Source organism: Diabrotica undecimpunctata, chromosome 5 (assembly GCF_040954645.1).
Source record: "Diabrotica undecimpunctata isolate CICGRU chromosome 5, icDiaUnde3, whole genome shotgun sequence".
Taxonomy (NCBI): domain Eukaryota; kingdom Metazoa; phylum Arthropoda; class Insecta; order Coleoptera; family Chrysomelidae; genus Diabrotica; species Diabrotica undecimpunctata.
In genome coordinates this window covers 23,971,997-23,996,652 of record NC_092807.1, presented here as the reverse complement: position 1 = coordinate 23,996,652, position 24,656 = coordinate 23,971,997, and the positions used below count along the sequence as shown (strand labels likewise).

General features: G+C 33.7%; 1 protein-coding gene across 1 annotated transcript in view; it reads right to left on the bottom strand.

Annotated features, from left to right (window-relative positions):
• LOC140441185 (sodium- and chloride-dependent transporter XTRP3) overlaps positions 1 to 5,467 on the bottom strand; it is a 118,156-nt gene extending 112,689 nt beyond the window's left edge. Inside the window, exon 1 of the mRNA XM_072531746.1 lies at positions 5,145 to 5,467. The gene's annotated coding sequence lies outside the window, so the exon portion shown is untranslated. The remainder of the gene's footprint in view (positions 1 to 5,144) is intronic.
• Positions 5,468 to 24,656: the final 19,189 nt, after the last annotated feature.

Below are 24,656 nucleotides of genomic sequence, written 5' to 3'. Positions count from 1 at the left end.
AAACTTGACTTACAAGCTCCATATTCCGCCTAGAAAAACTTTTTAATATGTTTAAGACGTGTGCTAAATTTTGTTAAGATCGGTTGGATAGGTTTTGCATAATAATTTTGCAATCCAGCCTACTGGAAAAAAATCGCAAATTTTTAAATTTATAGTAGGCCCTAAATAAGGCTCTCAAATTTTTTTACACTTAAAGGAAGGCTCAAACTTTCAAACGCTTTTTGTAAAATTCAAATCGGTTCACTAGGAGAGCCTAGAAATTTTTTTAAAGTTTTAAACATTTTTATATATATTAGGCTTATCAACAAATTGAATAACTTTACGAGCTTTAAACATTTCAATTTCAAAATTTATACACTTAAAGAACATTAAAAGATGCTTCTTTAAAAAAAGATACATTAGGCTTACTGGTTGCCGAGATATTGAAGGTCAAAGTTGGCATACATTTGCCGTGTAACCATAAGTGATAGAGGGCTCGTTTTTAAACAAATACCCTCGTCTTCTCAAGTACTTTTTATATCAAAAGTTTTACGTAATGCGCTTCATGGCAAAAATTGCATTATCTCGGCTTCTTGGCTGCGATTCAAAAACAGCCAATTTGGCTGTTTTTTTTTAATTGCTGTCTCGGACGACAAGGATTATAAATATCATATTTTCAAATACCATTTTTAATTGCAAATTGGGAAATTTGCAATAAACAATTGTATGTTAAACAAGTATTTGCATTTTTTCTTCATGCATTTTTTTTGAGTTTGCAATTTATACATTGAAGTAAATTGTTACTTTTAGTAAACAAATATGTATTTATAAATTGTTAATAAATAATTTAAATTGGTAAAACAAAGGCGAACGAAAAAATTTTTTTTTTCATAAATAAACTTTATTTTGACTCAATCTTCAATAATTTTTTTTAAAGTCTTTTTCTTTTTTTGGAAGGATATGTTTAAAGCTCGTTGAGTTATTCAATTTGTTTATAAGCCTAAAAAATGTTTAAAACTTTAAAAACATTTCTAGGCTCTCCTAGTGAACCGATTTGAATTTTACAAAAAGCGTTTAAAAGTTTGAGCCTTCCTTATTATGTAAAAAAAATTGCAACTATCTAAAAGCCTTATTTAGGGCCTACTATAAATTTGAAAATTTGCGATTTTTTTCCAGTAGGCTGGATTGCAAAATTATTATGCAAAACCTATCCGACCGATCTTAACAAAATTTAGCACACGTTTTAAACATATTAAAAAGTTTTTCTAGGCGGAATATGGAGCTTGTAAGTCAAGTTTAGACAGTCGAAAACATTTAAAGGATTAACTTCATTTTTTTGTACTTTTTTTCCAATTATTGCTATTTTTTCAACAATAAACATTTAATTTTTAATGTCTAGCTAACGAAATATTGTGTAAAATTGAATAACGGAACTTTCAACTTCTGATAATTATTTCTCTAGGAATAATATTTTCCGAATTATAAACGAAAATAGGAGCAAAAAAATGAGAAATTTTCAATTGTTTTCAGATTTTGTTAAATAAAAAATTTAGCACAGGGTTTGCAACTGGCGCATATCGTGATTATCGATATTGGGCACATCCTGAAGGGATTCTAGCAAAAAAATAGCTTCCTATGGAAAATGTCCATTATGGTCTGAATTTCTACAGATCCCGCCTAGTCTACATAGCTATATTCAATATACGCACACTATGTTCGGAAGAAAAGCTGCTAGAATTAGAAGAAGAAGTTAAGAAAACAAAGTGGACAGTGTAAATATCAAGCATTAGGCGGTGTAAGCTTACTTATTAATAAAAAAGTGATAACAGTGACAGTAAATTTATTCAGACGTATACCCCGGCATAAGACCACGAAGGTGAAATTGTAGAGCAGTTCTACGAAGAAAGTAAAGAAGCAATGACTGCAAACAAAGCGAGGTATGTAATAAATGGGCGATTTTAATCCAAAAATACGGAAAGACGAAAACCAAAAGGAAACTGTAATACGATACTATGGATTATGAGAACGAAATAAAAGAGGAGAAATACTAGTAAAGTATGCAAAAGAAAACAACCTGTACATAATCAATACGTTCTTTAAAAAAAAACAGAAAAGGGAAATGGACCAGATAAATCCCAAATGGAACAACAAATAATGAAATAGACTATACAGTGCTAGTCAAAAGTCCGTTGCCCCCCCCCTCGTATCTTTTGAACGGTTATGCTTATAATAGTATAATTTTGAGGAAGGTAATAAACAGACTCATAACAATTGACGTAATAGTGACAGATGACGTTACAGCGCTACTGTGACAGATAATTTTAAATATGACCTTATGGCAAGTAATACCTCGTCTAAAAGGTATTTAAAATACCTATTTATGCTCATTTTATAATCATAACCAGAGGCGAACGTTAGAACATTTATTAATTAAATGCGAAACTACAATTATTTTAATATACCTATTCAATCAAAATGTTAGTTTGAATTTTTGAATTTTAGTTTTTAATTAATAAAAATTCTAACGTCTGCCTTTGGTTATTTGTCAAAAAAGTTGACATTTGTCAATTCTCTAGTTGTTTTTAGTTTGCAAAAGCGTTTATAGCTTAATATTTAGTTTCTGTTTCTGCTTAGTTTAGTCAATTCAAGTTTAGTTAAATTGTTTTTAGTTAGTTCTTCTTAGCTAATATTTAATTTAATTATTGTTTAACGACACGTTTAAATTTTTACGAAGGCAGAATGGTAATAATTGGTGAATGTGGAAATAATTTCCATGCAGCAAAACGTCTTTTTAATGAGAGTTAACTTTTAACGTTTTTTTACCCCAATGGCCCTACATCGAAAGCTTATTTGAGGAAGCTTCTTCGGAAGTTTAAACAAACAGGTAGTGTTCAAGATGTCAAACGATCTGGTCGACCAACAATTAGTGATGACAAAAAAATTGACATAATTTCAGAAATGGTAGTAAACCCTACTTTTTCTACAGCCCAAGTTGCATCTATCTATGGAATCAGTCAAAAGACAGTACACCGAGTGTTGGCTGAAAACAAATTTTATCCATACAACTATCCAAGACATGATAGTTTGGAAGACGTTATGAGAAAACTACAATGGGAAAAACGGGGTATTAACATAAGTGGCCAATACTTGAATCACTTGAGATATGCAGACGACATTGTATTAATAACAGATAAAAGGGAAGAATTACAAAATATGATGGATGAATTAAATAGGTATAAAAATAGGTCTACAAATGAATTATAATAAAACGAAAATTATGACCAACCAACCAGAAGAATTAATAATTACAATTGCACAAACAACTATAGAACAAGTAAAAGAATATGTATATTTGGGACAACTAGTTAAATTAAATAAAGAAAATCAGACCGGAGAAATAAAATACGGTTGGCTTGGGTATCCTTCGGAAAACTTTCCTATATACTAAAAAATAGAAAATACTTCTAATATTTAAAAACAAGAGTCTTCAAACAATGTATACTTCCTGTTCTCACCTACGGTTCTCAAACTTGGACGTTTACAAAGGAAAACATGAAAAAGATCCAAAGAGCCATGGAAAGGCAAATGCTGAACATCAGGCTATCAGACAAGAAAAGGAATACTTGGATCAGCAACAAAACAAAAGTGACCGATGTATTGACGCAGATAGCAACACTTAAGTGGAAGTTCGCTGGACATACCATAAGACAGAAAGACGACAGATGGAATAAGATGATTATACACTGGAAACCATATAGTTAGAAACGAAAAAAAAAAAGGCCACAAATGAGATGGTCAGATAACTTGAAGAAACACGCAGGCCCGAAGTGGATACAAACTGCCTACAATAAAGAGACGTGGAAGAAGGAAGAGTCCAAAATTGGACAGCAAAGGCTGTATAGATAGAATAAGGTAACAAACGAGATGAAAAAGAAAACTGAAAGAAAGATACCAATGACCCAGTAAAATATAGATCAGAAGATAATTTGCAAAGACAACTTCCAAGGTTAACCTTAAATTGTAGGTAAACAGTTAAAAGGCTGTAGAACGTAGCAAATAATAAGACAATGCAAAAGGCAAGAAATAGTTAAGTACATTTGGCATTCCGGAAGAATCAACAGAAATAGGCTACCAAAATAGCAGTAAAGAAAAACTAATACGAAAACGTGGTCCTGGAAGATAGCCAGGTAATGAAAATATAGTTGACAAACTCAACCAACTAAAATGTAGTAGTTAATATTACAATTAACAAGTTTAAAAAAAAAAGCAGAACCTCAAACTGAGTAATTTAAATATTCTATTTTTATCTACAATTTGAAAATAAAATCGAATTTACTTTGTTTTTAAAATCCAAGGTCATAGAATATCAACATTTAGCTTCCCTTAAAGGGCTAACTGTAATTGTGTCTGTGTGTGTGTGAAGAGGTTTGGCTTCGAACTATGTTCATTAGCCACGGATCATATTAATGAAATGTTACTGACTAAAAGTAAATGTATTGTAATATTACCTATTTTTAAATAGTATGTACTTGTGCGTATCAATTGTATTTTAGTGACGGCCTCAAAATTTTTTAAGCTATTTATGCTAAATATTTATTTTTGTTTTCCTGAGAAATTCAATATTATACACTAATTTGTTGAATGAGGCAATTAAACATGATATATTAACTGGACCCGCAATGTGTAGTTTGTACAATTTGGATAATAAGTTTTTGCTCTGCTTTGCTCTAACTATTAATTATATTTTTTAAATGTGTATTATAGTTATACCAAAGAATATAGACGCTTAATAATAATAAGCGTCTATATTCTTTGGTTATACATTTCATGAGAGTTTGTATTTGAAGATTGATTATATAGTTGCCATAATTCTTTGTAACGCGTTTCTTTTTATTTACTATTTATTTATTTACAAGTTTGTATTATATTATTCTTTAAGAAAATCCAACATTTCATATAAAAAAGTCTACCCTATCTATTAAATAAATTAAAAAATATTATTGAGAATATTTGGGCGGTGGTAACACCGGCACCTCTCCACTAAAATATTCAGTAACCTTGACTTTTAGCCTAAATTTAAAAGCTACAATTTCGCAATAGCTTTCAGTTTCAATATAGTTTGGAATTTAAGAAATATAAATAGTATTGCAATAAAAAATACCAACTATCTCTTTTTGCGTCGAACAAATATATCTACTACGTTATTACTCAATCGATCAGCCGGAGAATCAAATAGTCCAATATTACATCACAATGTGTTCACATTAATTTATTATTCAACTTCACTACACCACTCTTATTTAAATATTCACTGGAATAATATTTTGTAGTGTTCCTCGTTAACAAGTTGAAAATTTTCCACTAAGCTCTCGGCTCACTGTAAACGTTAGTGAGCAGCACCTTTTCACAAATCAATAAGGAGCATGTGCTTGCACTGGAAACTCGACCCTAAGGGATGAAAACGTCAATGGAGTAGCGAGATATACATCCAAAGGTTTGGAGGAGACTGAAATCGGGATCAGTTGGGGTATTCGTCGTTGATGGAATTGGGAAGAGAACAGTCAGGGATGGTTTAAGACAAATTGATGAATGTAATATAATTTCCGATGTTCTGGTTCGTTATGTATATTATTACGATTTGCAAATCCAAATGGCCCTTTTATATGTTAAATTGGTTTAATATGCCTTAGGCTTTATTTTGCAAAAACAAACAAATTTATTCTAATTAAAATTTTATCTCAGGGCTCCTTTTATTGTTAATTATAATAAGTGACTTCAAAGTATTCGTTAAGCAGTTGCCTTTGACGAAGGAATGGACAATAGAAAAATAAATTAAACTAAATAATTTTGTGATACAAAACTATTAAATAACACAGGTCGACAAAAAAAACTTTTTGAAAGATGTTTTAAATTTGACAAGTGATTTTATATAATTTTGGTGCGGTGATTCCAAATCTGCAAACCAATTTTTTTATCACGTAAGATATTGTAGCAAATTAAAAAATAAAACAAACAGTAAATGTGCTTATAAATACATTTATTAATATATTTTTCCATCGACCGTCCATTTATGATCAATTTTTCCGTCGACCGTCCATTTATGATTAACACCCTCAAAATCATTGATTAATGACCCCTATTAATGAATGATTTTCTATTAATGAACGATTTCATGATAGGCAATACAACATACATTGCTTGTATAAATTAATTTACCCACATCTAACGCTCTGTGATTGGCAGTTACCTGTGGTGTAGGCAACCAAACATACCTATTTATATTCCCACTAAAAAATTATTTAAAATGAAGTAGCCGCTGTAAGTACTGTCTGCCATTGTATGTCATTATTTATCGTCAAGTAAATAAAAATTTAAACTAAGATATTTTTATTTCTGAAAAGTACGGTCGACGGAAAAGTTTTGTAACGAGCTCGTGAATTAAAATGGGGATTAACAATCTCGAACATTAACGCACTCGCTTCGCTCGCGCGTTAATATATCTCAATTGTTAATCGCCCTTATTAATACACTTGTTGGTTAAATAACTATGAACACTTTCAAAATCATTGATTAATGACCCCTATTAATGAATGATTTTCTATTAATGAACGATTTTATTATAGGCAACACAACATACATTGCTTGCATAAATTAATTAAACGCTCTGTGATTGGCAGTGACCTGTGGTGTAGGCAACCAAACATATACCTATTTATATTACCACTAAAAAATTAATTTAAAATGAAGTAGCCGCTGTTAGTACTATCTGCCATTGTATGTCATTATTTACTTTATTGTTTAAAATTCTGTGTATTTGAAAAATCAAAGGATGGATATTGACGAAGAGTTTAATTTAACTCCTTCAGAATTTAACTTCTTCTATCACAGAATTTACGGAGGTCCAAGAAGACTTAAATATAAATTTGTCAAAATGCTATACAGCAGATAATCATTTATCAATATCTTCCTTTAATTTCAGTAATTGCACCATTTCGAATATTAATGTTTACTATAATAAAACTACCATTAAGGAAACTTTGAATAAAGTCAATGAAAGCTGAAAAAATTGTTGTTTATCGTTAAGTAAATAAATATTTAAACTAAGATATCTTTATTTCTGAAAAGTACGGTCGACGGAAAAGTTTTGTAACGAACTCGAGAATTAAAATGGCGATTAACAATCTCAAACATTAACGCGCTCGCTTCGCTCACGCGTTAAAATATCTCAATTGTTAATCGCCCTTAATAATACACTTGTTGGTTAAATAACTATTAAAAATAAGAGTAATGCTCAAAATAAAGAAAACTACATATTTTGTATGCACAACTTAATGAAATATTTTCCTTTTTGTCAAAAAACTGCGTTTGGTAGAAATTTTTCTATAAAATTTGTCAGGATTATCACGTTGTAGCATCCAGCAGTAGTCTGCCACCATGGATACGCTCCATTTACCCTGATAACGTCTTTCCATTTGTTTAATGTCTTGGTGGAAACGTTCCTCTTGCTCTTCGCTAACAGCTCCAAGATTTCCTGGAAACTGGTCTAGATGAGCGAATAAAAAATGTACTTTTAAACTCATATTGCATCCTAAAATACAAAAATTTTGTAGCATTTGTGTGACAATGTTCTCATAATCTGGAACTTTCTTATTTCCCAAGAACTTTTCGCTAACTTCTTTAAATGAAGTCCACGCTTTCTTTTCGATATGCGTCATAGAATTTTGAAAGTTTTCGTCTCTACATAAAAATCTAATGTCGGGACCAACAAAAACTCCTTCTTTTAATTTTGCATCGGACAACTTGGGAAATTTTAAACAAATATATTTAAAACATTCTCCGTTTTTGTCAATAGCTTTAACAAACTGTTTCATCAAACCTAATTTTATATGCAGAGGGGGCAATAAAATTCTTTCGCGATCAACTAACGCATTGTGTTTTATGTTTTTACTTCCTGTTGTAAGGTTTTCTCTTGTAGGCCATTCTTTTTGGGTCCAATGCTTATCTCGTGCTCTGCTGTCCCATTCACAAATGAAGCAAAAATATTTAGTATAATCTGATTGTTGCCCAAGTAGCATACATAGAACTTTTAGATCTCCACAAAGCATCCAGTTATGGTCTCGGTATTTAATTTTTTTAAGAGAAGTTCCAAGTTTTCGTATGTTTCTTTAAGGTGAACAGAATGAGCAACCGGAACAGAAGCCATTGTGTAGTAAAACACCTTTTAGACTACTTTTGCTAGAGTCAATAAATAGTCGCTATTCTTCCTTTTCATAAGAGGCAGCTCCTAGCTTAATAACTAAGTCGGAAATATTGTTACAATATACTAAATAGTCTTATTGAGTAAAATATGGACTCAGGTCCTTTTCTAAATTTCTGTAGAAACTGGTTGATGTACCTGGAGCCAGAAAATTTTTATCACGAAGTCTAGAGGCTAGAAGTTCTGAGGCATATTTAGGAAGAAGTCTTTTATTAAATCGTTTGATTTCATTTGATTAAATAGTTATGGTCCTTCTTCTGCTTCAAAAGTAACGTCGGGATCTGTGGACTCAAATGCAGACTTTTCCGAATCAGACGAGAACACATTCTCTAACTCCTTTGGTGGAATACGTATGGGTACATCAGGGCCATGAGAATTAGGCCTAATAGCAGATTTTAGGTTCGGGTATAAAATCCTTTTTTTATTCTTACAATTAAATCCCTTTAAATCGCAGGAGCAAAAGTAGCAATCATCAGAATGGTTTTATGGCTCACGCCACACCATGGGAACTTCAAAACTCAATGACTTTTTTCTTCCTTTTGTCCACCTTCTTAAAGCTTCTACACAAACTTTACATACAACATGTGGTGCCCAAGATTTGTCTTGTTCTCCCATTTTCACTCCAAAATAGGCATGATACGCATTACGAACAAATAAGGTTATGTTATGTCTTTGTTTTGCAACCACAAAACTGCCACAAATATAACAATTTGCAGTCTGCATTATTAACACAATGTCTCCTTTCGATAGCTCGAAAAAAGAATAGAATAACAAATAAATAGCACTAATCTGAAACACAGTGATAAACCTCCTCGAACTGCTAAAAACAATCAATTGATTTTGATGCGTTTAAATACGACTGGGAGAGGTGCAGCCGCGATATTGCACTAGCTCACTAATTTTACAGTGATGCCACAATTCAGAATTTTATTAAAATATTTTTGAAATATTTACAGTATAAACCGTTTTTCTAATTTTATACGTAAACTTTTCGTATAATCAAGGAATTTTTATAAGATTTTGATTTGCGAAAAATTGGAAGGTGATAGAAAATAACTAATGTCAGTTTCGGATTCAGGAGGTCAAAATTACCTAACAAAGAATGTTTATTTTAAAACATCAAATTCATCATTGTTGGCCTTTGTAATTTATTAAAAAATAATCAAAAAAAATTATTAAAGTCAGACAATTTTACAATTAATCAAAATCATGTATCATATGCGCTAATCCGTGTAATTAATATTACAAATTCATTAAAATTCTTATATCAATAATTGTTGGGACTTGTATATAAATAAAAGTTCTCTTCATTGTGTTTTCTATTTTTTATTAAATCAAGACAAAATTTTCTTTCAAGAAATATTACTTCCTTTAATTTTTTTATATCTGAATTAAAAGATTATATTTATTGTGGAATGAAATCTTTTTCTTTTCCTTCTACGGCACTACAGCTCAAATTGAGCATTGGCCTCCTTTAGTTTTTGCCTCGACCCTTGCTTGTCTGTGGCTGATCTTCTCTATACACGGACTCCTAAAAGGGCGTATGCGTCGCTGTTTACTGTGTCTTCCCAGCACTTTCTTGGCTTTCCAACCGGTCTCTTTCCCTGCATTCTGGCATTCAGTGCTCTTTTTGGTAGCCTATCCTCTCCCATTCTTATCACATGTCCTGCCCATTGCAATCTTTGTATTCTAATGAAGTCTGACAGTGCTGCTTCACTATAAAGTTAATAAAGTTCGTTGCTGTATCGACTTCTGAAGATTCCGTTTTTATTCACAGGTCCTAATATTCTCCTCAGTACTTTCCTTTCGAATGTATCGAGTTTGCATTTGAATGTTTCTTTCACGACCCATGCTTCACTGCCATAGCATGATATTGGTCGAATTAAGGTTTTAGTGAAATGAAATCCCTGAATAAAATATAACAAAAACCAAATTAATTATGATCTAGTTAGGATCGTGGTTAAAAGTCTTTGTTGATTATGTGGCAAACTAACCTTTTATTTCGAAGAATTCTCTACTGGCTGCTTTTCTCCTTACGACTATGATCTGCCCACCTTTTGCTCGTACTCTCAGTTGCTCTACACATGCCTGCTATCTCCTCTGCTTATCAACTTCTCTTGCACACACTATCGCCGCAACAGTCTCTCCAAAAGCTCCTGGACCAAACTCCTATCTCACAGGAACCCAATTTCTTTCTAGTCGCAAGGATTTTCACTTAATCGACTAGTACTAAATATAATATGCCCTTAATGGCCAAAGCTTTTATTACTGCCTTGAGATATATAGAATCTAAAGCGTTTTTGAAGTCTATGAAGATTAATACTAGTATTTTATATTCTTTAGCTCTACTCATGAGTTTTTGAAGCGTATGGATATGATCCAAGGTACCAGATCTACTTCTGAAGCCAGCATATTTAAGCAGTTCCACTGTTATGTCATCTATTCCAGCTGCTTTACCGCTTTTATTTTTACAATTGTCAAATAACTACTTCTTCCAGAAGGAGTTCTGGTACATTTTCTTGGTTCATCATCATCAGTGGTGCTACAGCTCTAGTTGAGCCTTGACCTTCCCCAGTCTATTTCGCCAGTCGTTTCTGTTCATCGCCAACCGTTGCCAATTTGCCGCGCCGATTTTCCTTGCGTCCTCGTCCACACCGTCCCTCCATCTCAGTCGTGGTCTGCCTCTACTCCTATTTCCCACTGGGACCGATAATAGAGTTCGTCTGGGTGGGTAATTTTGATTTGCTCTTGACACATGTTCAGCCCATCTAAGCCTACCTATTTTTATGAAGGATATTACATCTCTACCATTTACTATTTTTTTATACTTCTCGTACAATTCGAAATTATATCGCCTTCTCCAAATACCATTCTCACAGAATGCGCCCATTATTCTTCTTAGTATCTTCCTTTTGAAGACGAGCAGAAGATTTGCGTCTGTTTTGGAGATGGTCCATGTTTCTGACCCATATGTCAGCACTGGTAGGATGAGTGTTCTATATATTATTAGTTTGGTTTTCTGGCTTAAATTTCTGTTTTTTAGCTGCTTGCTTAGTCCAAAATAACATTTGTTTGCTAGCAGTACCCTCCGTTTTACTTCTTCAGATGTGTCATTATCGTTTGTTATGAGAGAACCCAAATATGTAAACTTATTTACTACCTCAAAATTATATTGGTCTATACTGAAGTTTTCTTCGGCGTTTCTAGCTCTATCTCTGTTATTTGGAATAGATGCTAACATTTTGGTTTTTTCCTCGTTTATTTTAAGGCCCATATTTTGTGCGGCTGTCAAGAAGGTGGAAGTCATCTCTTTAAGTCCTCGTGTAGTGCGTGCGATCAAATCCAGATCGTCAGCGTAAGCCATAATCTGCTACATTTTCTTGGTTACTGATTGCTTTTTCAGGGGCTTTATATAGTTCGTTGTAGAATTTATTCACAAGTTGTATTATTACATTTCTGTCGGTAATTCTGGAGGTTTCGTTTGTTAAAGCAACGATTTGCTTCTTCCCAAGGATTAATGTTTTTTTTCTTATAGTTTTTTATGTTTTCGATTGCATTTTCTATCATTCTTCAATTGTATTTTCTTATGTCTTTCTTAATCTTCTTCTTCTTATGGTGCCCTATCCAATTAGTGGATGTTGGCGACAATTCTGGCATACTCCTCTCGGTCTTGTGTGTCTCTAAAGAGTGCATGGGCATGGAGGTTTGTCCAATCCCTTATGTTTTTAAGCCATGAGTATTTCTTTCTTCCGATGCCCCGTTTTTCTTCTATTTTCCTTCCGTAATAAGCTTTAAGAACTGGTACTTGAAATTTCGAAATATATGACCCAGATAAGCAGTTTTTCTTCTTTTTATTATTGGCAGCAATTCTCGCTCTCTGCCCATTCGATTTAATACTTTGACATTTTTTGTGTGATCTGACCAAGGAATTTTAATTAGTCTTCTAAATACCCACATATCAAAGGCCTCCAATCGGTTCATCACATTGGCCTTTATGGTCCAGGTTTCTACACCATATAGCAGGATGGAGTAAATGTAACATTTTACAAAGCGATATCGAAGCGTTAAGTTAATGCTGCTGTTGCTTAGCAAGGTTCTCATATTAGTAAATGCTGTTCTGGCTTGCTCAATCCTGCTACGTATCTCTATGTTTGGAGCTAGATCTTCAGTTATCCAACTACCGAGATATCTGAACTTCGGGACATTTCGGATGTTCTTATTGTTTACTCTTATATTTAATTGCATATTTCGTGTTCTGTTAACCACCATTATCTTCGTCTTGTCTATATTAATCTTCAGGCCCAGTCGTTCTCCTTCAGTGTTTATTCTATCTATTAGTCGTTGTAGCGCTTCTTGGCTATCAGCTATTATGACTGTATTATCAGCATAGTGAAGATTACTAATAGTCTGTCCGTTGATTTTGATTCCATCTTCAGTGCCACTTAAGGCTCTATCGAAAATCGTTTCAGAGTAAAGATTAAAAAGGAGGGGTGATAGAACACAACCTTGTCGTACACCTTTTTCGATTGAGAAATGTGATGTAGATTCGTCTACTCTCACAGATGCCACTTGATTCATATAAAGGTTCTTTATGATTTTAAGGTCATTCTCATCTATCGAACGTTCCTGGAGAAATCTTACTAATTCTGAATAATTAACACAATCAAACGCTTTCTGGTAACCTATAAAGCATAAGAAGACATATTTTAGCTGATCTCTGCATTTCTGAAGTGGAACAGTTAAGCTATAAAGTGCTTCTCTTGTGCCAAATCCTTGTCTGAAACCGAACTGTGTGGGGCTAATGTCTCTTTCACATCTGTTGTATATTCTTGTGTGAATTATCTTTAAGAAGAGTTTTAGGACCTTTCTAGGACCTTTTTAGGTCTTTCTTAATACCTTTCCTTATTGTCTTACACTGTTTAGGATTAGGACACGTTGCTAATTTGTCGGTTACGGAGAATTAGAAATAATAAAAAATGTGTATTGAAGGTCGTCTTACAGACAAGACCTTTCTGATGGGAAAAGGGTTAAATGGGAAAGTGGTGGCTTATTTTTGCCAAAACCAGATTTAAAGCTCTGAATTCTATTATTTCCGACTCCTAATTATAAAAAGAGAGGGATTTGTAGTCATTTATTTATTAAGTTTATCATTTATTTAGGCGGACATCTTTCTCAGTGTTCAATTATTTTAATAAACGATATATTTATACCTTTTACGTGATTTTCGATTGCCTTTAATTTTCCAAATCGGTTTCGCTGCCTCATTTTAAATTTTCGTTGTCTGTTGGTCGATAAGTTTAAACTAAATAGCTACTATGCTTCTGTCAAGTTACAAACTTATTAAACTATTTAGAAATATGCCAGTTAAGTTAGCAATAAAAAAAACATTAAAAATGCCAAGAGCTCATTTTTAAATCCAAGACACCTTTGTCCCCTCTTGAACTAATTAATATTGTTTACCACATTCCCTGTGCTGAATGTAATTCTTGTTACATAGGTCAGACTGGGCGGTCACTTAGGGGTAGAATAACCTCCCATCGCAGTGATATTAACTTATCTAGACACACTTATGCTCTGGCATAACATACTATCACTTCTAAACATAAGGTCAATTATAAAGAGGTCAACAGGGTTGAGTTGTTATCAACAGGTCCTCGAAGACACTTTGCCTCAGGACCAAGTAACCGATGTAGAGCCATACGTTGCCATGTTACCAATTCCAACGGTAACTTAGACATCTTAATTTTTAATAGTATATAATGTAACATATTTGTAAATTTATATCATTTAAAGGGTTTTCACCCATATATTTTAGTGGCTCATAGCATGTGCACTTTGTTACACTGATGATGGAATTTACATTCTGAAAACGTTCTTTATTTGTGAAATAGCCTGTTTGGGTATTTTATTTATACCTTTTACTAAAAATTTTTCAATAAAAAATTTGTTGTGATACATGGTATACAGCCAGCTACAGGAACTTAGTTTCCTAGTGGGGCTTATGAAAATATAATAAAATGCGTTACGGAACATCTTGAAGTGCATAATCATGAAAAATAAAATGACAAGCTGCAGAAATTGCAGTAAATAAAAATATTTATTATTTTTATCGTTATGGTCTATGGTTCTGAATTTCTCCACTTTTGATTTTTTCACATCGCGAGAAAATGTTAATTAAATTTTTAGAAAGAGTGAAAAGACGATACGTAGTTACTTTACTTTAAAATATTAATATTATCGATTTAATGGATATGCTATTTTCTATATAGGTTATAACCCGGAAGTAAAATTTTGATCCTAATAAGGCCCTGTTAGTAGAAAATCGACAACGTTTACATAGTGCTTTAAAACGGTTTGCCTTGAAAATGTGCGAGTTGTTTGCTTAAAGGAGAGGGGATTTACTGGTGAGGTCAGTTTTATCAAACGAGTGTTTGGGTTTCATTCAATTTTGTATAGAGTTAGTCAAAACATTGGCATTTTTAAAATTTTGACTAGTTATAAGCGATTAAGATGTATGATGTGATATGAAAAGACAGGACTTATGTTAAAAATGATGGATCGTAGTTTATCTACACTATACCTCAATATTTCTGATGAAAATGAGCAATATTTGAATGGATTGTTAAGGCAGATAAGGACCAACACTTGTCCAGTAAATGGTGGTATAAGCAATGTCCTTTCAATTACTGACCAACGGCTTTGAGCGAATGAGTTGATAAATGATAGATTACTCTATGATCTGCAGTTGAGAAATCGGTTCCAAAAGAAGACGAACCAATAATTTGGTCTTTATTATATTTCCTTAAGCACATTATCCCTAAAAGTCAAAAAACAGAAAATTATACTCCTTGTGATCCAGGTAGCAACCGGCACTATTTCGGTTTCGGGTCGATTGGTGAGAAATGTGCGACCGGGCTTATAGATCTGGCGGTGTCTGTAACTGTAAGAAACCATCACCGAAATTAAATATATCTAAGAACATGAAATATATGAGGCCTTCTTCAATCTGGAAAGTTACATGCCTTGGGAAAGAGATGCCTGTGGGATCGCAGAATACTCATCGTATAGGATTCAACCACTTAACTACAACTGCCACACAGTATAATATATATATATATATATATATATATATATTAAGAGTTTACTATATATATATATATATATATATATATATATATATATATATATATATATATATATATATATATATAATTACTAAGTTTTCGGAAGAAGTTTACTCCTCTCTCGTGACGTATCAGTATATTGTTCTCCAGAAATACGAGAACCGTCAAACGGCACTGAGGTCTCAATCTGCCTACTCCTCAGTATCGAGTCATGACCGGTCTTACCCTGTGTTGTTGCTTTTATACCCTCAGTATGTGCGGAAATGGTCTAAGCGGGGTCGGTTGGCGCAGGGGGTCGCTGAAGCAGTGGTCGCCATGTTGCAGGCAGTCTTTTAGCGTCACCGTGCGTGTGTAATGTTTTAGGACGATTTTCAATTTCGATGGCTTCACGGGTAATTTTTGAGTTTAAGGAGCGGATAACAGCGATGGTTTTTGATTTTTCGAAATACATTTTGTGACCTGTCTATCACGCTGGCCTAGTGCTGCAGTAGTATCGGACTGTTTTACGGGCCATAAATTTTCGTAAATACGGTTATGGATTCATCAGTTTGTCTGTCCTATGTATGTTCGTGGGCAACTGTAACAAGGTGTCTCGTAGACACCATGGTCTTCATTGGGGATTTGGTCTTTTACGGACGAGATTGGACAACTGGAGTGACTAGTGAAGATGATCTTGATGTTTAAAGGGTTACGAGTTCTACTGATTTTGACAGTGACACCTTTGATAAAAGGTAGAAAGATTTTGGGTTGATCAGGCATCAAGGTTTTTTTTTAATGGAATAGGGTTTAGATGATTTTGAATGCTCCTATTGATTTGGGTTTTGTGATAACTGTTTTTGTAAGAGTGTTTACCTTATTGAATTGATTTCGTATAATATGTGATTGTCGTCGTCAAGTCTTAAGGAACGGAAAACAAGAGTGTTGATAACTAAATTTAGTTAAGTGGGATGATGACGTGACTGGGCATAGAGATAAAGGTTGTTATGGGTGAGTTTCTGGTTCATGGGATAAGAAAAACTATGAGATGGGCTTTTCTGAATAAGAACATCAAAAAATAGCCAAAACGCTTCAGACTAAACTTCCATCGTGAATTGAATACTGGGATGTATTTCATTCAGCTGGCAGAGGAAGAGATCTGATGTGTCATTACTATGGGGAGAAATAATAAAGGTGTCATTAACCTACCGTAACCAGCAGCTGAGTTTGTGATTTGACAAGGACAAGGCTGTTAATTTGAAATGTTCCATGTAGATATCTGCTACTATGGGAAAGAGGGGGGATTCCATTGGGGCATGTTTGATTTAACGAGAAATTCATTGGGATAAAAAGTATATATTAGACATGCAATGTTTTATAAGAGATAATTTGTCTTGGGGGTTTGGAGTCTAAGATGGAAATCGATTTATCAATAGGAATGTTGGTGAATAAAGAAACAATGTAAAAATTAACTAGTATATCTAAGGGTAAAATAGAAATATTTTTCAGAAGATCAATGAAATGGAAAGATTTTTTGACAAAGGACGAGCCGTTTTCGGCTAATGGTTGTAAGGATAAGGCGAGCTATTGTGTCAATTTCTGAGTGGGCCAAATGTGTGCACTGACGATGCATCTTATGGAGACATTGGGCTTATGGATTTTTGGTAGGCCCTATATTCTTGGAATTCGGGATGATTTGTCTTTGAGTATAAGAGATCTTTTTATGTCTGGAGGTAGAGTGGACTTATTTATGACGGATTTGGTTGTTTGTTCTAGATATATGGTGGGATCATTTGGGATGCGTGAGAAGTTTAAACATTTTGTGGAAATAATTAGAAGAGTTGAGGATAGTGATGGTGGCATTACCTTTGTCAGCTGGAAGGATGACATTGTCAGGGTTGTTATACAGTTCTTTGAGGGCACGTCTTTCTGAAAGAGTGGAATTTGACAGTAGGGGTTTGGAAGTACGGAGAATTCTGGCGCCATCTTGTCTGACAACTTCGGCTAAGTCGGAAGGCAGATGAGACAGCTTCTTCAGTTTGACAAATAATTTTCTCAGTTATGATAGAATGAGGAGTGGCAGAAAAATTAAAGCCTCTTGACACAGCTTTAGTAGCTAAGTCGGATATGTGAATCTCTGAGAAATTGTGTACAACAGTACAAGGTTGTTAATTCGAAAGGGGCTGTTTATTTTGCTGACAGATAAGTTAGGGCAGTTTGCGTTTCAGCGTTTGGGTTTTGTTGTCAGAAATGTGTTGAGCTTGTTAGTAAGAAGGACGATCAAAAGTGCTCCATAATAATGGATGGATATTTTAAAAGTGGATGTCATTGTAGGTTTTGAAAAGTTGGGAATTTGTTGTGTCCAAGTTGCATCGGTTGAAATTATTTCAATTACGAAGAACCGAAAAACCTGGTGCTCTAAGAATTTTGGAAATGTATGATTTAGTACGATGATTAATTTGAAGAGATTTTGGAATGACTTGATGACTTGCTACTTGCTACTTTATCCTTTATTAAAGAAGTTGTTTCGTACACAACATCAGCTCATATCAGTTAAATGAGTATGCATCGATAGAAAAACTTGTAAAAAGGTTTAGCTTACAAGGATATGTAGCAATAAAAAGATGAAAGTGAAGAAACAGTTTAACATATTATATGAACCATGAAAGTTAAAGTTCAGTTTTTTATAAGAAAAAACAAACTAACAATTTATTTATTGTTTTGAAAGCATGCAAATAAAATTTGACATGTTTCAAGAGGTTATTGCTCATTTTTAATATATAATTAAAAAAATTTATATTCATCATTGGCGCAGATACCGCTAGTGGTCTGATTTTTTTTAAGATAAAAATAGTACTGAGATATTTTAAATTAGAATCATTTTTGAATTTCTAATTCAATTTGTGGCAAAAATCTTTCTTCCTTTTTTTATATAAGGCTCCGTTTTTATGCAAAAAATAAAATATCTTAACGCATATTTTTCATTTCTTTAATATATTGTCTAGTAGACTACTCTCAACATTCGTCAGTTATTTTATTTAGCTACTGTCAACATATATCTAATGTTAACTAAGAAAGTTCAAATAAGCGTTTCTTTTTACATAAGAGCCTTAATTTCGTAATCACTTAGATACCGTATATCAAAATCGTTGGATAGGTAGAGGACGTAAGGTACAGTGGCCTTCTCGATCTCCGGATTTAAATCGTCTAGATTTTTGCATTTGGGTCTTTAGTTTATTATCCCCCGTCTTAAAAGTTGACAACCTGAGGAATCGAAAAATAGCCGGCTATGAAACAAAAAGAAATACAACATGAATATTTGCGAAATGTTGAATATTTTGTCACGTCTGAAGAAGGTCGTTTTAAATATTTGTTGTAGCTTTGTGCCTAGTTAAAATCTTACTAGTGTTACTTTTCGTTATTGTTTTATAACAAAACAAATGCTGCAAAAGAAAAAGGAAATATACGTAGCATTTCTTGTTATAGAAAAAACCTAAGATAATTACCAAGAGAGAAACTATCAAAAATACTAGGAAAAGAATGAATGGAAAAAGTTACTAAGAATATTACAACAAATATACAATGAGAACAACAATACCGTAATTAGTAATAATACAACATTAGATACGTTAACAGATTCTCTACGATAAAGTTATCATATGTTTAATGTATTGGATAAATTCTTACTTTGGTCCAAGGTATAGGGTATTTATTCTCTTTTTTCCCATGATTTTAATTAATTATTGGATTATTGGATTAATAAAACTGGAAAATTATGGATATTTTCGGTTAATATATAAACAATTTCTCTTGTATATAAAAAAAAGTTTAACGTAATAAATACGATTATTATTTCTAAAATATGTTTTCTTTAGGTATCCTAAATATAAATAAAATAGATTGACTCTTTTTCACCTGGAAAAATGAGAAACATTTTGTTTAATATTTAAACAGCGTGATATCCAATGAATGAAACATATTTTAAAATTATATAGTTTTGCGTAGTTGATAATAAAATTAGGACATATTTGTGCCCTTTGCCCTTAGAGGACTTCCTGAATGCTGTAAACTATCGATTTACATCCTTCGGCGTGAGTCGGATTCTGTCGTTTTATTAGTACAGTTCTAATAACTCCAACGGCAGCCAAAACAGTTTAAATAATTTAAAAAATAATAAATTATTTGTTAGTATATTCTAAAATCGGTACATCCATGATTTTTTATTGTATGTCTTTGTATTTTTTAAGTTTTTCTCTTACAATTTAAGAAGCTTGCCGGTAGACACGTACCAGAGAGAAATAAAATAATTACTGGCCTCTTCTGCACTCCTGGGATTAGGTTGTTGCCTGTTTCGGCATCAAACTGCGTTTCATCTTTCCAAGGGGCGTCCTACTTCTGCCTTTCGGTTTTCAATTTAGACTGATGCTGTCCTATGATGGCATGATGCTGCCAATATATATATATATATATATATATATATATATATATATATATATATATATATATACATATATATATATATATATATATATATATATATATATATATATATATATATATATATATATAAATATATATAAACGAAATGTAAATTTGTATTGGGAGGAGGACGAATGAATTTTCATGCAAAATGAAACTACTGCCCCGCATCAACACCCCGTTTTTTTTTAAATAAGTGTGGTCGAGTGGCACATCATTTGAAAGGTATTAGTTTTCTCTACACAACACTCTATTTTTTTTTTATTTTCGGAATAACTTTGAAGACAATTTTGAACTTATCTAATTTATTGGTTAAACACAGTAATAACAAAAAACATAAAATTTCATCACAATTCTTTGTCGCAACTCTGCAAAATCTGCAGGCGGAGAAGCATATATTTTTAGTTTTAGGTATCCCCACAAAAATAAATCCAAAGGTGAAAGATCTATTACTAATGAAAGAACGACGAAGACACAAGAATAACCAAGATGGCAGCAATATGTATGAAAACATTAACAGGTAAATAAAAGCAAAAATAAGAATAGCAAAAAATGAATGGCTTAAGCAACAATGTATCGATCTAGAACATTTACAACGACAGCATGACGACCGTAATTTACATAGAAAGCTTAAGGAGACTGCTGGAATATACAGAAAACGAAGACCAACTACCATAGTTAATCAGGATAACCAGATAGTGCTGGGTGAAAAGAAGAAAATTGATATATGGGAAAATTATATCCAGGACCTCTTCCATGACGAAAGACCCATGAGTGAAGTTTATACAGACGACCAGCTGACTGGCCCTTCAATCACCAAAGAGGAGATAGAAAAGGCAATATTACATTCAAAAACAATAAGGCACCTGGACCAGATGAAATCCCGTCAGAAATACTCAAATTAATGGATGAAAGGGGAATTTCAGCACTACACAAAATATTTAACTTAATTTATGAAACTGGCTGCTATCCTCAACAGTGGTTACGCTCTACCTTTATTCCCCTGCCCAAGAAAGTCAATGCAAAAAGATGTGAGGATCACAGACTCATTAGCCTGATGAGTCACACTTTAAAGATATTCTTAAAAATACTACATCAAAGATTATACAAAAAATGTGAATGGGACATCAGTGACTCCCAGTTCGGGTTTAATTTGTCTTGGTGTCTTATGGTGATTTATGATCATCTCCAGAAACGTGGATGCACTTGAAAACTCCACCATAACACTGAATACTAAGTCCATTGAAAGAGTGAGTCAATTTAAATACCTGGGATCGTGGCTTTTTGAAGACTGGGCATCGGACAGGGAAGTAAAATGTCGCATTGAGCAAGCTCGACAAGCTTTCGTAAAATTCAAGAAGGTACTGACTTGTTCAGAATTCGATCTTCAACTGAGACTAAGGTTTACTAACCACACAGCACTGTGTGGTCAGTGCTGCTATATGGCGTAGAGGGCTGGACACTCAAAACGAGGGATATAAACAGATTAGAAGCTTTCGAAATGTGGATCTATCGCCGTATCCTAAAAATACCATGGACAGCGAAAATCACAAATATAGATGTCCTTAAAAGAATAAACCAAGAACGCCAACTTTTCAAAACCATCAATAAAAGGAAAACGGCGTATCTAGGTCACATCATGCGAAATGAAAAATACCAGTTCCTCCAACTTATAATGAGGGTAAAATTGAAGCAATTGAGACACAAGAAAATGTCCTGGCTCCGAAACATAAGGCAATGGACAGGGATTAACGACATACAATCTCTGATACATATTGCAAGAAATAGAGAATTAATGGAAAATGTGATCGCTAACATCCATTAGTTAACATAACATCTGAGCAGGACACACAGATGAAGGATTGGGTGTACAGATTAGAGGAAGAATGGGCAGTCTTACGACATAAATACGCCGATAAAAAAGATCAAGAAATCATGAGTTATTGCAATATTCCTGCGTTTAATGTTCCCGAACTGGTTGTCGGTGCTGAGGACGCCGATAAATACCATAGGACTATGGCTGAGAAGAGTACGAAATTGGATACAATAAGGCTTTAGGAGACACCGGTTTGTTGTTAAAAACAAAGAGTCCTCACCGTAACACTTTACCATTAAGAGAAAGAAGGACCGTCTAAACAGATGTTGCATTCATTGTATATACAAATATAGATAATTTAAAATCCATTAGTGGATTTTCATCTGAAGAAGAAGAAGAAAGATCCGGTGATCTGGCCGGCCACTCTTTTGAACCCCTTCAACCAGCCCAACGCCCTTTAAAACGTTGATTTAAAAATTGTCGTAGGCGTATCTCATAACGTGGGGGTGCCCCGCCCTGTTGGAAAGTCAGTACATCCTCTAAAAGATTATTATCAGATACTTACTTACTTTCCCTGTCCGGAACACCAACAGCTTTAAATTATGTATTTCCAATGGTTGGTCACATAGATGGCCCTGTCTTAATAGGTCTTCTTCTGTGCAGGTCTCTCTCATCTCTGTGCATGTTAGTAGATGGTGACTATTCTGAACCTCGCCACAGTCGCAGGTATCGTCTTCCTGGTATCCCCATTTCTTCAGGTTACTAGCACAACGTGAAACGCCAGTTCCTAGTCTGTTTAGCGCTTTCCATGTGGGATACGGCAAATTGTATACAGCGGCCATTTCCTCTGAGGGGGCAAAATGTGTTGTAGCTGACGGTTGCTATAGGTGTATTCGGCACATCTTTGGCTTTTCGGGAAGGGATCGTGATTTTTTCTGAAAGCTTTTTCGAGATTTTAGTCTACTTGGCTGAACTTGGTGGTTATACAAGGTGTATCTTCGATCCGTCTCCTGCTTCTTTCGTTTTATCTCTGATGTGACTTGTCTTCTGATAACAGGTGGAGCGATTCCAACTATAGGGTAGATATCTTCGATAGGTGTCGGTTTCAGACAGTCAGATATTATACGAACCGTTTCATTTAACGCAACATTGACGTTTTTAGCGTGAGCAGAGTTTTCTCACATTGGTGCTCCAAACTCGGCGGCAGAAAAACTATATGCTAAGGCAGAAGTACGGAGAGTGTGTGGTAAGTTTTCTTGACATCTTGACAGTGGTATCGATAAGAAAGAGTTCTATCCAGACGTACGTCAAGGTATTTTGGCATCTTATTGTGTTCCAGCATCTGATTACGCCATTTCACCTCCAGTGTCCTTCGGGCATGCTTGTTTTTAAGGTGGAAAGCACATACCTGGGCTTTTGTAGGATTGAGTTTCAGATGGTTTTTGTCATAGTATAGTGCTAAGTCTTTTAAGGCATCTGTTAGTTTTACTTCGACTTCATTGAAGGTACTTCTTTGAGCTGCCACAGCTGTATCATCTGCGTAAATAAACTGTCTTGTTTATTGGTTTTTGGGTTGGTTGTTGGTGTAAATATTGTATAGCATCGGATATTGTACACCTCCCTGTGGGAGTTCATTGTTTTGATCCCTCCAACGACTGTTTTTGAACTTACGTACAACAACGAATTACTTCAAAATTAACTGACTTTCATATAAAAATGTTTTATTTATATACATAAATTGCCGTTATCTCGAAAAGTCGAAAACCTTCTCGACTAGACTGAATGGCAGCAAAACGGTAAGGGCAAACTGGATTTCCCATCGACTCACCTCGAACTTTGTTTTTATAACATCGAGTGTCAGGTATTCATGACCTAGAAAATACTCGAATAAATAAGGATATTAGTAATAAACATGTTTACAGCTTTTTAATATGACTCATATTTTTACGTAACAAAACACTTTAAAATTATTGAAGAATAGCTACATTGCGTACAGAAGCCGGAGACAGAATGGCTCCCGATCTATCGGAAATGTTGGGGTAATCCAACCTTATATTTATAAACCATACTTGTTCAGGAATAATTTTAGTGTCCACGGATTATCAGATTTCAATGTGTCAGTGATGGGCGGATCAATAACGTCTTCTAACAAATTTATATAAGTTGTTCCGTTGAGATTTCCTTCAAGAAATAATGGTCCAATAACGTGATTCCCTAAACTGCCAACCCATACATTTAATTTGTGAGGTGTGTGTATGTGTCTTGATAAATAAATGAGCATTACTGTTACTCCAATAACGACAATTATGTCTATTTACTTCACCATTTAACATGTATTATTATTTAACATATATATTTAACAAAGAACACACGTATTGCACAATCGATGTTGGTTGATATTTATGATTTTACTAAATTCTCCACAAAATTGAAGCCGACGATGAGGATCATCTTCGTTTAATTGATGAAGTAATCATATTTTATAAGGATGAAATTTATTGGATTTAGCAAAGTTTCATTAATACAACTCCATTGCGTTTCTCTACATAAAGATCAACTTTATTATTAATTGTACAATATTAAATTAAAATTACATTACCTGCAAAAACAGACAAAATTTAAAGCTGTCTTGACCTACGATTAGTTTACCGTGAGATATATTTGCTATAAAATATTATTTTATTAAATTAAAATATTATACGACGACAATTTTCACAGAACTATTTATTGCTTACTATACATGTTACTATTTATTGCATGTTTACTACTCTCTGGAAAAGAACTCCAAAGAAATCATGACAGTTGTGAATTGCACAAAAAAATTAAAGAATTAGCAGGTATAAGACGGTTCAACAATGGCAACACCCTGGTGGATACGAATGGTAAAATAATATCTGATATCAAAGGCAAACTAAACAAATGGACAGAATACGTCCAAGAATTGTTTGAGGACGACAGGACACAACAAGTTAGCATGAACGATTGTGAGGAACATGATATAGGTCCAAATATAACTAAGGATGAA